The sequence below is a fragment of the Lycorma delicatula genome, chromosome 3 (assembly GCF_047948215.1).
Source record: "Lycorma delicatula isolate Av1 chromosome 3, ASM4794821v1, whole genome shotgun sequence".
Taxonomy (NCBI): domain Eukaryota; kingdom Metazoa; phylum Arthropoda; class Insecta; order Hemiptera; family Fulgoridae; genus Lycorma; species Lycorma delicatula.
This window is the reverse complement of record NC_134457.1, coordinates 175,832,892-175,849,724: the sequence shown is the minus strand read 5'-3', so window position 1 is coordinate 175,849,724 and position 16,833 is coordinate 175,832,892.

Sequence of the window (16,833 nt, the reverse complement as noted above, 5' to 3'; positions counted from 1 at the left end):
CACTTCGACTTTTAGCAATATATACCGAATTAAAAAAAAAATAAATTACCAACTTAGTGATCTTTAACACAAAACTGATTTAAGAAGGTTGAAATTTAAATGATTATCTTTTAGTGATTGATATTTAATTTGTGTCTATTTTATTTTTATTTATTATTATTTTTTTATTAGTTTATTTTGGAGTATTTTTTTGAGATTATTATTTAACATTTAGGTAGACCTAAATTTTAAATAGAATGTTTAATACGAACATATGAAATGATCGTATGAAATCACCACCTTGAAAAACGCAAAGGAAGAAATCTGTACCTCGATAAAAGTAAGAGAAAGAATAAAAGAAACGGCATAAAGAGATTCTTCCTAGACAAAAGGTTCTGAAATGCAAAATATTTATTATTACTTTATCACAATTTTCCACCAGATTTTTTTGAGATTTTCCGAAGAAATGAAATCACATTAAATTATATTAAGCTATAATAATCCAGTACTACATTATGAAAAAACCTTTAAAACTGTCTATGTATTCTATAAAAATCTATTTACAAAAATATTCTACCTAATTTTATAGGAAAAGGATACAACGATAATACTGCAGAAATTTCTTCTAAAAAAAATGCACTCACCAGAACAGGCCAATTTGATTAAAAGTAAGGTTTGCACATACATAAAGAAGCACACATGTCGAAATGATTACCTCCTCTTTTTACTGAAGTAGATTAATGGAATAAAATATGTAGTAAATTTATTTGTATATTACAAGTAGTTGCCAACAATAATCTACATAGTAATTTAGGACTACTTTTAATATATATATTAAGTTATATATATATATATATATATATATATATATACGAGGTGTGATAAAAAAATACGGTGAATGAATTTTTATAGCGGCAACTACCGACGCTACATCCATATGCTGTAATTTGTCCAATAGCGTGATCAACTGAGACAGGCAGGGACAAGTTGTAGCACGTTCGAGCTTGCCAGTCAGCTGCCAGAGCCGCTAGAGTGAGGCTGTGTTTATCGTGTCTGTCGCGCAACATGGATTTTGAACAACGCATTAACATTAAGTTTTGTTTTAAAGTGCCAAAGAAGCTCACGAAATGTTAGAATCGGTGTACGGCGATAATGTGGTAACTTTGAAGACTGTGTACAAGTGGTACGACCGATTTAAAAACGGAATTGAGTCTGTTGAAGACGAGCAGCGTGCGAAACCTCAAAAACAGTTGAAAATGTGCAAAAAGTGGAAACAATGGTTCGTTCAAACAGGCGAATGACTATTCGAAAGCTATCGGAAGACCTTAACATTTCGTAAGGATCCGTTTAAAGCATTTTAACTTTTAACGACGTACGAAGAAAGCGACCAGAAAAATGGACCAATGGCTTCCTTCTTCACCACGACAACGCGCCGTGTCATACCTCGCTTCTCATTCGCGAGTTTTTGGCCGAAAAAAGTGTTCCTGTCTGTCCACATCCGCCATACTCACCGGATTTAGCACCATGCGACTTTTGGCTCTTCCAAAAAATTAAAATTGTGCTTAAAGGAAAACGTTTTGACACCATTGCTGAGATTGAGAGGGCCACGATCGAGCAGCTGAAAGCCCTTCCGAAAGACGCCTTCCAGAAATACCTCCAGTCATGGAGTCAACGTTGGGATAAGTGCATTGCTAGCCAAGGACAGTACTTTGAAGGAGATTAAATCGAATTCTATATAACCTTATTACTTTTTTTAATAAAAAATTATTCACCGTATTTTTTGATCACACCTCGTATATATATACATGTTTTTATATGATCACCATTTCTGAGAGTGATTTATCTTTTCCAGTTTTATATTAAATCTATGTAGACGGTTACTTAAGTTAGAAGCATATTCTACATAATCTGATAATTATTAAAATATTAAACATATTTTAATTTTGAGTTCAACTACAGAATTAAATATTTTCAGTCATCTAAAAAGCATCAGTCTGTAACAACGTTATCAATAACAACGTGTTAAATAAAAATCATTTTCAGTTTATGGAAACCTTAGAATATATTCCGATATTTATGTATTATTTATTTTAGCGGATTATCGATTCCGATCGGAATATATTTCTGATATTAATGCATTATCTACACTAAATCTTCATTGGAGTGTAATGCTGCCCAATAAATACACCTGGACGTCATAAGAATTCACGAACAACACTTTTAAATAAATCCTAATATTTATATGAATTAGGTACAAAAATTGGTTCGAATACCAGATTTACACTAAATCTTCACTCGAGTGAGATGCTCGCCAATGAATACATCTGGACGTCATAAGAACTCACGAACAGCATTTTTAAAAAAAAAAATTAATATCTGTATGAGTTAGGTACAATAAGTGGTATAGATTACCCGATTTACTAGAAAAATTATTATTGAAATATATATGACCTTACATATTACAAAGGAAATATTGCTGATAAGCAACTTATTTTATATCCGAACTCTATGATTATTATTATTCATTACTGTATTATGTAGAACCGATGTGTTCATATTTTGAAACTATTGATTCAATAATTTATCTATAAGCGATATGTATAATTAATTTTTTTTCTCTGATATTTATATCATATTGTATAATATACATTTAAAATAATTTATTCCATGTTATTAGTTGTAACTTTTCTTCAATAATCATGTTATTATACAGCATCGTAGATTATAACGGAAAAATTCTCGGGATTTTTGACGGGAAGTTATGTTCAGTTTTATGTCCTCCTTATTAATGATAAACAAACTATGTAACTCTTTTCTTCTTAATTATGTAAGGCATATAAATATGTTAATCTAACTGAGTTTATCAGCTGTTTTATAATATATACTTTGTCTTTACAATACTATTGTTAATTAATTCAATTCAGTTAAAGATGTAATTAATTCAGTTCTCTTAAAGATGTAACTTAAATGTGAATCTAAATAATACCTTAATATAATACTTCCTAAAATATAAATATTGTACATGTACATCATAATTAACCTCAACAATGTGAAATAAGTTACTAATAATACGAGTACAACATTAAAATAAACGAAATGTATCTAAATTTGTGGTAAATTACATATAATAAAAATATAATTGATCTTATTAACAAGGTATTAATTGAAAGACATTAATGATCCAGCGGTATAACTTCTGAATACTGGAAGGTACATTTAGGCACAGTTATTCGAACATTTTATTTTCGATAGTAATAAATAAATAGTCCTTGAATTGACGTTCACAACTGGCAAGTAAATATATATAACAGGCATACCAAATCACTACATTAGACTACAGAGTAATTTACCACTACTTTTAATATATATATATCTATATATCACCTTGAAGCTTGGTCCAGGATTACTGGTTTCACATTTTCATCCGAAAAAACAAAATGTGTAGTTTTTTCTCGGCTACGAAACCCTTCTATTCCGCAAATTTTTCTGAACGGTGAGACTATTACTATCTCTAATTACGTTAAGTTTTTAGGTTTAATTTTTGATAGTCGTCTTACTTGGGTCAAACATTTAAAAGAATTGAAAACAAAATGTTCCAAAATTTTAGATATGATGCGAGTCCTTACTAACACCAACTGGGGAGCCGATAGATCATGTATGATACGTTTTTACTATTCCTTTGTTCGCTCCCGTTTAGATTACGGTTGTGTGGCCTACTCATCAGCTCGTCAAACCGTGCTTAAAATGCTGGATAGTGTACATCATGCTTTCCTTCGGCTTGCCACAGGCGCGTTTAGATCAAGTCCTGTCGCAAGCTTACTTGTAGACTGTGGTGAACCATCACTTTGGGATAGACGAGACCAGCTTTTATTATCGTATTTTGCTCGTCTCAGAGGACAGCCAAATCACCCGGCTCTTGAGTCAGTCTTTAAAAATCCTAATCTAGGAAAGTATGAGGATCATCCACGTCGTACTGCACCTGTAGGTGTCCGTACCTGGCGTCTGCTGCAGCATATAAATGTTGACACACCGTCATTCTTTCCTATGTACCCTTGCTCATATCCTCCATGGAGAATAAACCTCATAAATTTTAATTTTGACCTGACTACATGTAATAAACAATCAACACCATCTATCGTCTTTCAGCAGATGTTTCAGTGTGTTCTCTCCAAGACGAAACCAGACGCGGTTGTATACACTGATGGATCGAAACAAAACGATACGGTTGGGTGTGCTTTTGTTGTCAATGAGAGAACTTATATGTTTGGTCTCCCCAGTATTACGAGTGTGTTTACCGCTGAACTATTTGCTATAAATAAGGCTCTAAACATCATTAACCCTAAATATAGAAAAATTCTTATTTGCAGTGACTCGTGTAGTGCTCTCCAAGCCTTAAAGAACTTTTATTCCAAACATCCTATCGTCATTGAAATTTACAACGCAATCGCTGAGTTGAATAATCGCAACACAGAATTAAGTTTTTGCTGGGTCCCTAGCCACGTAGGGATTCCAGGTAATGAACATGCAGATTCCGCTGCCAAAGAAGCATGTAACCAGCCTCCTTTCACCACCCGAGTTGCTACTTCTGATTTCATTAACTATGTAAAACAATTATTAAGAACAAGGTGGCAAGGTGATTGGACAGCTACCGTTGATAATAAACTCCGTCAGATTAAAGATTCTGTGTTACCATGGAACTCCTCATACAGAAAACCCCGGCGAGAGGAAGTAGTTCTCTGTCGATTGCGGATAGGACACACGAGAGTCACACACGAGTACCTGTTTACAAGAGGACAACCACCTCTATGCGCAAGTTGCAACTGCCGCGTGACTGTGCGCCACATACTCGTGGACTGCATATGTTATGCGGCATTGCGTCGTAAATTTAAATTACCTAGTAACATCCGTGGTATCTTGCGTGACGATAAGGAGGTTTTAAACCGGATGTTTATATTTTTACATAGTATAGGGTTAATGCAAAAAATTTAATAAGTATGTGTTCTTTCGTAATTGTATGTATTGTCCTATGTATTGTTTTTGTTATCCGAGTAGGGAACCTTTTACACTCCCTATCGGATTTTTTTTGTTTTTTAAATTCGTCTGTGATATTAGTTATAAGATTTTTGTGATATTAGTTTTAAGTTTTATCTCCTTTTTTAGTTTTAAGTTTTATTTATTTTTAATGTGATAGTTTTTAACATAGTTTTAAGTTTTATTTATTTTTAATGTGATAGTTTTTAACAGAGTTTTAAGTTACATATTAGTGTTTTTGTTATCCGAGAATGGGCCTTTTACACCCATTCCGGATTTTGTTTCTGTGATAGTAGTTTTAAGTTTTAATTTAATCTAAAAACCTTAAATTATTTTTAGTTAATTATCTATTTATTTATTTATTTTCCGGGCGATGATAACGTTCAACCATTTTTCGCCCTTAAAAAAAAAAAAAAAAAAAAAAAAAAAAAATATATATATATACATTAAGTTGCAAATATATATACATGTTTTTATATGATTACCACTTCTGAGAGTGACTTATCTTTTCCAGTTTTATACTAAATCTATGTAGACGGTTTCTTAAGTCAGGAGCAAATTCTACATAATCTAATAATTATTAAAATATTAAACATAATTTAATTTTGATATTATGTTGTGTTAAAATAAGGGCCTTGATTTTTGCCAAACTGTAACGGGATTTGCAATCTATTATGAGACAATCTAACTAAAATAATTTACTAAAAAAGTAAACTTTTAAATGGAAAGTGAAAGTTAGGGTTTTTTTTTGTTTTTAAAATAATCAATAATTTTAAGTCTAGTTAAAACATATCATATCATATTGTTTCTTAAGTCAGGAGCAAATTCTACATAATCTAATAATTATTAAAATATTAAACATAATTTAATTTTGATATTATGTTGTGTTAAAATAAGGGCCTTGATTTTTGCCAAACTGTAACGGGATTTGCAATCTATTATGAGACAATCTAACTAAAATAATTTACTAAAAAAGTAAACTTTTAAATGGAAAGTGAAAGTTAGGGTTTTTTTTGTTTTTAAAATAATAATTTTAAGTCTAGTTAAAACATATCAGGTAAAACGTATTAAAGACTCTAGTTAAAACGTATTAGGTAAGACTCCTTATATTTCATTAAAAGGGTTTAAAACTGCTATATTTTAAGATCTGACAACACATTTCCTAGCATTCAACAGAAACACGCAATTATTGTTTTTTAAACTATATTTTACTGAAGTCGGACTTGTGTTAAATATTATTTTAATTTCAATAAACATACTAAGAATTTTATATTACCTAAATATTAATCTCATCATTATATATTTACCGATTATATATGGTGTATTAAATGAAATAGATAGTAAGGGAAATTCATTTACATTCAATATCATACAACTAGTACAACGTAGTAACAAAACTGAATTATACGCGATTTTCTCATAACGGTTTACGTAAATAATTGTTTTAATATCAAACAAACATGTGAATTTTACTGCTGGATTGGGAGTGGTTTATATACTGCAAGGAAAACTTAACTAATAAAACTGTTTACTGTGAAGGTTATATGTGCAGTAAATATTGACGACGTAAAGATAGAGAAAGAGTATTGGAATGGTTTGGAGAAGTGAATGTGGTTTATTGTTTGAAGTAGATGGACCAGACCAGACTAGTAGAAATGCTGAGGCAAAAGCGTACTTTGCGATCAATACGCTACCACTTTTCCCCTCTCTCCCAAATCTCTTTTCTTCATCATCATGAGCATCATAATTATCAGAATACTATTTTAAAAAACTAACTCGTATTTTCTCAAACACACGTTTAAGGATTTTATTTTAAATTTTGAAAAATATCCACAACATAGAATAGATACAAAAGAAAGGTAATATAAAATTCTTAGTATGTTTATTGAAATTAAAATAATATTTAACACAAGTCCGACTTCAGTAAAATATAGTTTAAAAAACAATAATTGCGTGTTTCTGTTGAATGCTAGGAAATGTGTTGTCAGATCTTGAAGTATAGCTGTTTTAAACCCTTTTAAAGAAATATAAGGAGTCTTACCTAATACGTTTTAACTAGAGTCTTTAATACGTTTTACCTGATATGTTTTAACTAGACTTAAAATTATAGATTATATTAAAAACAAAAAACTAAATTTCACTTTCCATTCGGAATCCTTTTATTATTTTTTTTTAAATCTAAAATAAATTTGTCTAACATTTATACATTAGAAACTATTAATTAGTGTCAATTGAATTTAATTATTACTAAACTCAGAATTATTTTAAAAAATACTAAATTTATTTTTAAAATGTTCTATCATAATAATAATAATAAAAATTAGTTATGTTACATAAGTTATAAATGACAGATTACCTCAGAATCCTAGTAAGATCAGTGCTTAGTTTTATCACTGTAGAAATACATCGTAAATAACTTATTAAGTAAATTAACACTTTTAAACACAATGTCGCAATGAACCACTTATACATACGTGCAGGCTTTTTTCTGTTTGGTAAGTAGGTTTCCCAAACTGCCTCTTGCTTCGTTTACCTTGCCCGCAGAAATATACAGAAGCTTTTACGTTGTCGCATACTTGAAAAAAATTATTCAGAAAATTTTGTAATCAGGAAACCTTCACATAAAACATAACGACCTTGATATACTCTATGTTCGAACTGAACTATCTCTCATTCGTTTTATCAAACCTAATGAAGTAAGCAATGTGGTCCTATAACAGGGTTTACATTAGCTAATAACAGTAATCCCATTACGACTAACGGTCGTTACTAGACCATTATTGCTTTAGTGATATTAAGAATAATGCGCTGCTGCCAATCCTATCTGAATTTTCACGTCCTTATCTTTTCTGTACATAAAATCCTATGACTTAACTGAAATTGAATTGGATAAATAATTCAACTTTCTTTCTCTTATTAGTAACAATAATAAAGATATTTAGATTTTATTTTTTTGAAATCAAAAATCAAAATCAATATACAGTTTGTAATAAGATACTTTATTTTGTATGACAAAATTATCAAGAAAAGGTTTTAAGGACGGACTATTGTGATATTCTGGTTCGATTTAACCAAAATATTACGGTACTGTTAATTTAAATCTTTTTATTTAGGTCAATAGTTATTGGAAAATTTCGTGAATCACATAGGGTTTCTAAAATTTGATTCGATTTCCTAAGATAGAGTTACAAACAGGTTTTACAAATATCAGACACATAGTAGTTTTAATTTTTTAAATTTATTTTCAATAGGCCAAACGCTAAAAATGTATGATTTTAGATTCTTTTTAGCAATCTTTCCGAAAGGATTGGATAACCTTTTTTTAAAACTTATCCTTTGAATTACTTAAAAATGAAAATAAATTTATACTGAGTTATTGAACTTATTTTTATTGAGCTATCCTGTTTGATACCATTTAATATGGTGCATTATTAATGTGGGAAGTAGAAATCCTATTATCAATAGTACGAGTACATCAAAAATCATAACTTATTTAGATTTAGATCTAATTGTAGCAGTTATCATAATAAGGGAAATAACCTAAATTTAGATAAAATTAAAATTCGACATAGAACCTGGTAGTTTTACTAATCTTTAACAGGTTAGGGTGCTATTCAGTTTCAGGAACACCAGAAATGACACGGACCCATCTGATTTCTAGTGACTTAAGAGCACTGGTAACATACTCGTAATTATTGAAATTATCTATTTATTCCCTTCAGTTGGTACGAACCTGCAACTATCAGAATTAGTTCATTGATAACAATGGTTTTCACATAAATCTCTGGTAGATATAGAACAAAAAAAAATTTTGAAGAGTCAGACGTTAAAACTTTAACTACAAGAAAAAATATTAATTGGCTGTTTTTTTTTGTATTATTATTAATTTTTTTCTAAAGAAGGTATTTTTTGTACTTTACAAACCTTTTACAAAATAAGTTGTTAGTACGTGTGTCAATTTCATCGACCAACACATTGTGTTTGCCAACAAAAGTGGCTTCTTCATGAAAAGCATACAAGACATATAGTTTACACAATCCTTGAAGTTTTTATTATATGGGAATATATTCTATTCTATATTCTACAAGAATGTAAATGTCAATCAAAACTTTAAAAGTAATATTTAAATTTTTTTGATGATTTTATACCAGAAGTATTTTAAAAGATGTGTATTTTATTTTAATAATATTCTTTCTCTGTTCATCAGAATGGTATTATCTTTTTTTTTATTTTGTAATGAAAGGAATAAATAGTACGAAAAGAAAGATTAATGAGAGACATAATTAGTTCATTATCGTTTAAAAAGGTTGTTTAAGAGATGCATTATTCATACCTTGTCTTGATGTTGGTTAAAATATAAAGAAGATCAGGTTAAGTCAACTGGTATTAAGTTCTTTCGCAAAAAGAATTTTTGAAATAACCACTTCCATGATGATATCATAGAATAATCATCCTAATGTTAACTGATTAATAATAATTAATTATTACAAAGAAAATTAATGAATAATAATAATTTTTATTATTTTACGGTATATATTCACATTTTTTCTTGTTAAGAGAGAAAATGTTTAATGTAGAATAATTAAAAAATAAAAAAGTCTTTTTTATTAAATGGAGATTTCCTTATTTACAAAGACATTAAAACGAAACAGGTAGTGTCGTACTTAATTTATTAAGGAAATGAAATTGGTTTTAAAATAACTATTCAAAATTTAAAATAAATAAACTTCTTCCGTAAAAGACATATTAAGCGTAACCGTGTCTTACTTAATTTTAAACCCAAGAATGAAATTACATTTTTACTACCTGCATTAATTAATTAAATTTATCTGGAAATGCGCTGAAGTTTATGAATTTTTTAGCTTTTATTTACTTTATGAGATAATTCTCATCATTCAGGACCAATTTCTTTAATTAATTATGAACATATTTTTTGGCAGTTTCAGTTACTAAATTTGATAGCCCAAAAATCATTAAACTATTCTGAATGACGTTAAATATATGTGCAAATATTGTTGAAAAAAGTGATCGATATAAGCAATATGTCTACTTAGGATAGCAATTACGAAGATATCTAAACCGTATTTCTTTTCACAAAATTTTATATATTCGTATACAAATTATAACTAATTGAGTGTGGCCGTTATTTTATATCATCTGTCACTGGCATTCTCTAATTGGTTGTCATCAGAAAAGCATTCATTTCAGAAATCACACAAACCCTTAAACGTTGAGAAAAGTGTATACAAAAGACGACATATTTATATTTATACTTATTTAGTTACAACAAAACGATCTAATTAATTTTTTCTCTCTTCCACCCCACCACAAAGCCGGATCCAAAGCTTAACATAAACTCGGCTCCAAGGCGTGCCATAGGCTCTAACTACCTCGTCGGCAACAAAGTTATCGCCAGATAGCCTTTTAGGTCATTTAGGCGCCATGCCTCTAATGAGGGGACCGCAAATATTCCCCCACCGGCTCGGTCTTTACGCCTTGCCTCTAATGGAGGACCCCTGAAAGGATTCCCTACCGGGACTAGGTCTTATTTTCCCCCAACTGTACTGCAACGGATCATCGTAAGCGGGAGACCGAGGTCTCCCACTCCTTCCCGGATGGGGCTGTCCCTCAGAGATACCATGATGTTCCTACGAAGAAACAGTTCCAGATGCCTATAGAGCCATCTTACATCCCCGACCCCGGGCGCATGACCATGCAACTTGCAGGATAAGTACCTACGGTCCTCCTGGCAGTCCTTGCGTCCAATAGCCAGCCATACTACATGTAAAACAGTGGCCGTTTCTGTCTGCCCCAGAACAGAACTTGGCCCTGTACTCTCGATTCCAACATCTGAAGCAAAGATCTTCGGATGTATTCCGCACCACTCGACATACTAATCCGAACTGGCCAATCAGACAGTAGTTTATCCGCCAAGAGTGGTGGCACTACCAGTGTAATAACCTGAATGGGGCCGTAAGCCGGCCGCATTACAGGACGTCAATAGTGACCGACTCACCTATCTTGCGAAGCTCCCAAAGAAACTCGACCTGTAGCGTGAGTTCATCCACATCCTTAACCAGGACATGGACTCTTCTGCCATCCCTACCAGCCAGGACCGTAGTAGCACCCTCCACCTTTTCGGTAGTATCCTTGCTGAGTTGGTCCGCCCGAACCCGTACATGAAGGTTCTCCCCTTGGGCCTACCGGACGGAGAGGATTCCGGTTTCCCCTGGTGAAACTGTCCCTTTCACCGACCGGTGAAGATCTGAAAAGGACTGCCCCTCTACCTTGACCACCACTGTAGTAGTCGGAGGACCCGCAAGTCGCTTCTTATCTGCCAGCATCGACGATAGTGATGCCCGTGTAAGATGAACGAGAAGACGTTTTCCCATCCTTCTCCCTCCGTACTCCACGGACCGCCGTAAGAATTGTCCGAACAGCCCTTGTAGACCACAGAAGCACACTCGCCAATCTTGTCCATGTCTCTAACACCAAATGATTAGAATATTAAAATCTAATGGTTTGAAGATTAAATAATTTATGATAATTATAAAATAAATTTAAAGAACTTACCGACTGGCTGGTTTTGGGATTTTTGCCATAAATCTATATTAATAAAATAATATTAGAGAACTATTTTACAAACGTAATTTTTGTTTAATATAAACACTAAGACGTATAATTTTAAACGAGTTTTCTGAATGAACGATTTAGTAATTGAACTGAATACTCCCACATGATACAAAATTGTGAAAACGTGAGAAAGTTATCCATCAGGAAATCTAAGTTTGTTTTTAGGTGGGTGTTTATTTTCAAAGCAGATAAAGGAAAAGAAAAAAACATATCAATCAACCGACTGAAAATATAATATAGTAAATATATAATATAAATATAATATATCCGTTGCATATATTCTAATCATCTAACTAAAGATTTTTTTTTTCAATAATGTGTTACTTTTATACAGGGAAAAATATACAAAAAATTCCAAGAAATTGTAGAATAGATAAACAGGAGATCTTTGACGTAATATCTAAATTGAATTCACAAAAATTTTTTGTTCTTTTCCACGAAATATAGCAGTTTTTTATCAATATTTAAATTTTGATCAAAATACAACTTTTAAACACTTTTATGATTTACGTTTATGGTAAGAGAAAATTAAGGAAAATTGATCTTATCGACCTTAAACATTTCAGGTTTTTTTTTCTCAAAAATTAAATGAATAAAAATAAAATGCAAGAGACTAGTATTAACTAACTGAGTGACAATCGCTTTAAATGTATTTTCTTCAAGCTATTGCCAATAAATAGAGCTTTTCAAAAGACTCCTAAACTAAAAATTATCCAATATTGTTTTTCTTTGGTAATAGATCTAAGCCTGTTACAAATAGGCTTAGACCCATTTTTGAGAGCAGTTAAATAAATAAAGAATTCTGTTAGTAGGAGGTCATATACTGATGATGTTTATATTATAAAACAGGTCACTGAAAAGAGAAGAGAATTTAACAGTGAAACCCATGTGGTCTTTGTGGATTATGTGAGGGTTTTTGATACGGTCGTTAGGAATAAAATACGGGAAATAATCAAGCGTAGATGTGTTCCAGTGCAATTGATAGCAGTTTTTGAGAATATTTATCACGTCACAAGAATTTGTATTCAGGAAAAAGGTGGAAACATTTTAACTGAATCAGTAGACAAAGGAATGCGACAAGGGTAAAATATGTTATCCGTATTATTTAATTTATATTTAGACGGTTTCATAAGAACATAGATAAAGAATCCGACGTTCGCAGAACTCACTGAAGAATGGTTTTTCGTTATGTATGCTGATAACCATTAATTATATCAGAAAATTAATATACTGTCTTGCATAAATTGTGGAAGGTTGCTGATATATACGAGTATAATATGGAAGTTTCTTCTTCAAAGGCCAAATTGATGGCTTTCATTGATAAATATGCCAGACGGTGTAAGTTGTTAGTGAGTAATTATAGTGGGGTACAGATGCAGATTTTTTTAATTTTTAGGATTTTTAATAACATATGCTGGAGAAATAGATGTAAACAATAAGATAAAAATTTTTAACCATAAATGTGGTACCATATCTAGATCCTTTAAAACAAGGATAAAATATTAAAATTTTACAAGACGACGGCAGTTCTTGCTGGACTTTTTTGTAGTGAAACATTGGTTTTAACATAAGAATATAAGCCATTTGAAAGCTGCTGAGATGAGAGTTCTGAGAAGGACGTTAGGGGTCACTAGGGTAGACCGTCTGAGGAATGAAGTTATTAGAGACACAACTGGAGTCTATACTGTGAATTCAAGAATTGAAGAGCAATAATGGAGTTGGTTCGAGCGTGTAGAAAGGATGGATAACGATCGATACTGACTACGAGATCCTGTCATATGCATCAATCACATACCCAAAATGTAGGTAGACCGAGGAAGGACTGGATCCAATTTGAAGCTGCAACAGGTCTACAGACCGAATTCTTGCAGTAGAAGTAGATAGGCATTTTTCTCTAGAATAACTGAGGCGACGGAATATAACTGTATTTGATTAAATAAAACCTTTACTCTTTGTTTTATACGTGAAAACCTGTTTAATTCTTTTGTTTACAAAATAATGAAACAGACTATAATTACATTTTCCTGTTTTATTTATTACACTCTACTTCTTCTACATCACTCCCTGCTACTGGTGCAAAGCGCCAGTACCTGCTACTGGAGCAAAGCGGTGGTGCGCCGGGCGGCTGCACACAGCTTCATCCACGACTCTTCTGCTAGAAGCAGTTCGTTATCAATTAATTTACAGATTACTTAATTTAATTAGTAATCTAAGATTATTTTAATTTATATTTTATACTTAGAGTTTTATTTATTTATAAATTTTATTTATTTTTTTAATAAAAGAAAGGGATTATTAAATAATATTTAGTACTAAAAAAGGAATTCTTTATTTAGCGTGAGAGAGACGTTGCACACGGCTTCATCCACGACTCTCTCCCGCTAGAAGCATTCCATTGTCAATTAACTTACAGATTAAACATAATTTTAATTTCTTACCGCAGACTATTTAGATATTTGTATTTTTATTTATTTATTATAATTATTATTTATTGATTTAATTAATAAAAAAAATGGATTATTAGTTAATATTTAGCAATAAAAAAATATTTTTTGTTTAACAGGAGAGTCGTTTGTGAGCAGCCACCCGGTGGATAACGCGATCCACTCTGCACAAATCACGTGGTCCGTTCTGCTCCAATAGCAGCAGTTGGACTGGCAACTAACACAACTTGACACGAACACACGTAAGATCAAACGAACAAGACTGTGTCCTTAAGCATACACCTTGTTATAAATATGAGTAGCGTTAAATATTACATTTCTATTAAAAACTATAAATTCTATATGTACTCACTCCTTAAGCCTATTTTAAATACAAAACCATCAAAATGTTCAGAAAAATATTCAAACACACTAATATTTCTTTTCTTAAAAAAATATTCCCGTAAAATACTTAATATTATCACAAACATGACGACACAAACGCGTCGAGGGTCCAGGGTGGTCCAGGGAACAGGCCTCCTGGCTAGACTATCCGGCAAGTGTAGCGAGCCTCCCGGCTAGTCAATATAAAAAGGATGGTGCGTGGGTTTGTTTGTTTAATGTGCGCTCACATTTTTATTTTAACTGCTATTGGCGCAGAGCGCATCAATGGTGGTGCGCCAGACGGCTGCGCGCAGCGGACGAACGATTTATACTTCTTGACAAGAATGATTTATCTAAAAATATATTTGTGTTTCGGAGATAAAAAAGAAAACATTAGAGTTTAATCTGTGTTAGAAAATCGCAAACCAAGAAACAGCTAAAAATGTTTTTTGAAGCTTTCGTTGTAAACGTTTTTATTGTTGTTAGTACGGTAAATTCATGAACGTTTTCTAGTTACAATAGGCAATGAACCCACCGGGTTGGTCTAGTGGTGAACGCGTCTTCCCAAATCAGCTGATTTGGAAGTCGAGAGTTCCAGCGTTCAAGTCCTAGTAAAGCCAGTTATTTTTACGCGGACTTGAATACTAGATCATGGATATCGGTGTTCTTTGGTGGTTGGGTTTCAATTAACCACACATCTCAGAAATGGTTGAACTGAGAATGTACAAGACTACACTTCATTTACACTCATACATATCATCCTCTGAAGTATTATCTGAACGGTAGTTACCGGAGGCTAAACAGGAAAAAGAAAAAAGTTACAATAAGCAAATACAATTAACAAAATAATGAGTAATGAAACATAAAAACCACGTAACACTTCTCGGTGGGTTGTAGGCCCGCCATTTGTCAAGTATTTTTTAATTTAGTTCCTTGATCCATAAATTAAAAAAAAATATATTATAAAATATAATACATTAAACATTAATTCACTAATGAAAATAGGGAAACTCATAAACCTCACAAACATACTAGAACACCAGAAAATAGTAATATTAGCATTACAAGAAATGAGAAATACCACACAAGAACACTACGAATCATAAGGGTTCAGAATCTACCAAGGAATTCCTGGCAAAAAAGTCATGAAAAATGTCCCGCAGTTTGGAACAGGTTTCATCGTCAAAAATACAATACTCGATTCAGTCATAGATTTTCAAGCGTACTCAAACCGAATCGCAACATTAACGATAAAATCAGCAAACAAATTCTACACACTAATCAACGCACATCGACCAACAAACATTAAAAACAGGACTAACCCTAAGGAAGTGGAAAACTTCTGGAACCTATTGGACCACATAACTACCAAAATAAACAAAAGGCATGCCAAAATTCTATTAGGGGATTTCAATGCAAAGTTGGGAAAGGAAAAAAATATACCAAGATATCATTGGTAAATGGCCTGTACAGAAAAGAACAAACGCAAATGGCCAAAGACTGGTGGATAACTGTAGAAATCACGACCTTTTGTCTAAATTCACCAGACTACCCAAAAAAGCCAAAAGAATGAAAACCTGGAAAAGTCCCAACTGGAAACTAGGAGAGTTTCAACTCGACCATGTCTGTATGGAAAAAAAATTCACACAAAGAGATCTACAATGTAAAAGTGATGAGAGGTTTGGAAGTAGACTCAGATCATTACTTAATCAAAATTAAAATCAAAATGACACCACGGAGAAAATCTGCAAGGGACAAAAGATTTAAAAAGCAATATGACCAGAATGAAATTACAGGAAATGTCACATACACCGAAAAAACAGACCTACTAGGGACTGAAAACAAACTAGAAGCCCTGGTGGAGAAACTAAAAGAAATAGCATCAGAAATTGCACCGCCAGATAAAAAAAGGAAACACCAGTGGTGGAACATTATCTGTGATCAAGCACTGGCAAACAGACACAAGGCTTGGTTAATCTTCTAATCAAGAAAGACAGAAGAGAACCAACAAAAACTAAGAATGCAAAGAAAACTCGCACAAAATATAATCCGAAATCAAAAGAGGAAGTATCACAAGAAATTACTAGAACAGATTAAGGAAGACTTCCATAAAAATAATACAAGACAATATTACAAAAACTTTAAACTGAAGAACACTACATTTAATGCCCCAACACTAATGTTAAGAAATTCAGAAGGAAATCTGGCATACACTGATAAAGAAAATGCCAACATCATGAGAGAAAGCTTTAGAAAACTTCTGAATTGTGAAAAACCAAAAGAACTTCTGGAAATAAACACAAATACCCAGATTAAAACACCAAGAGAAAACATCCTTCCACCAACATTAGCAGAAGTAAAGATAGCTCTGAAGCAAATGAAA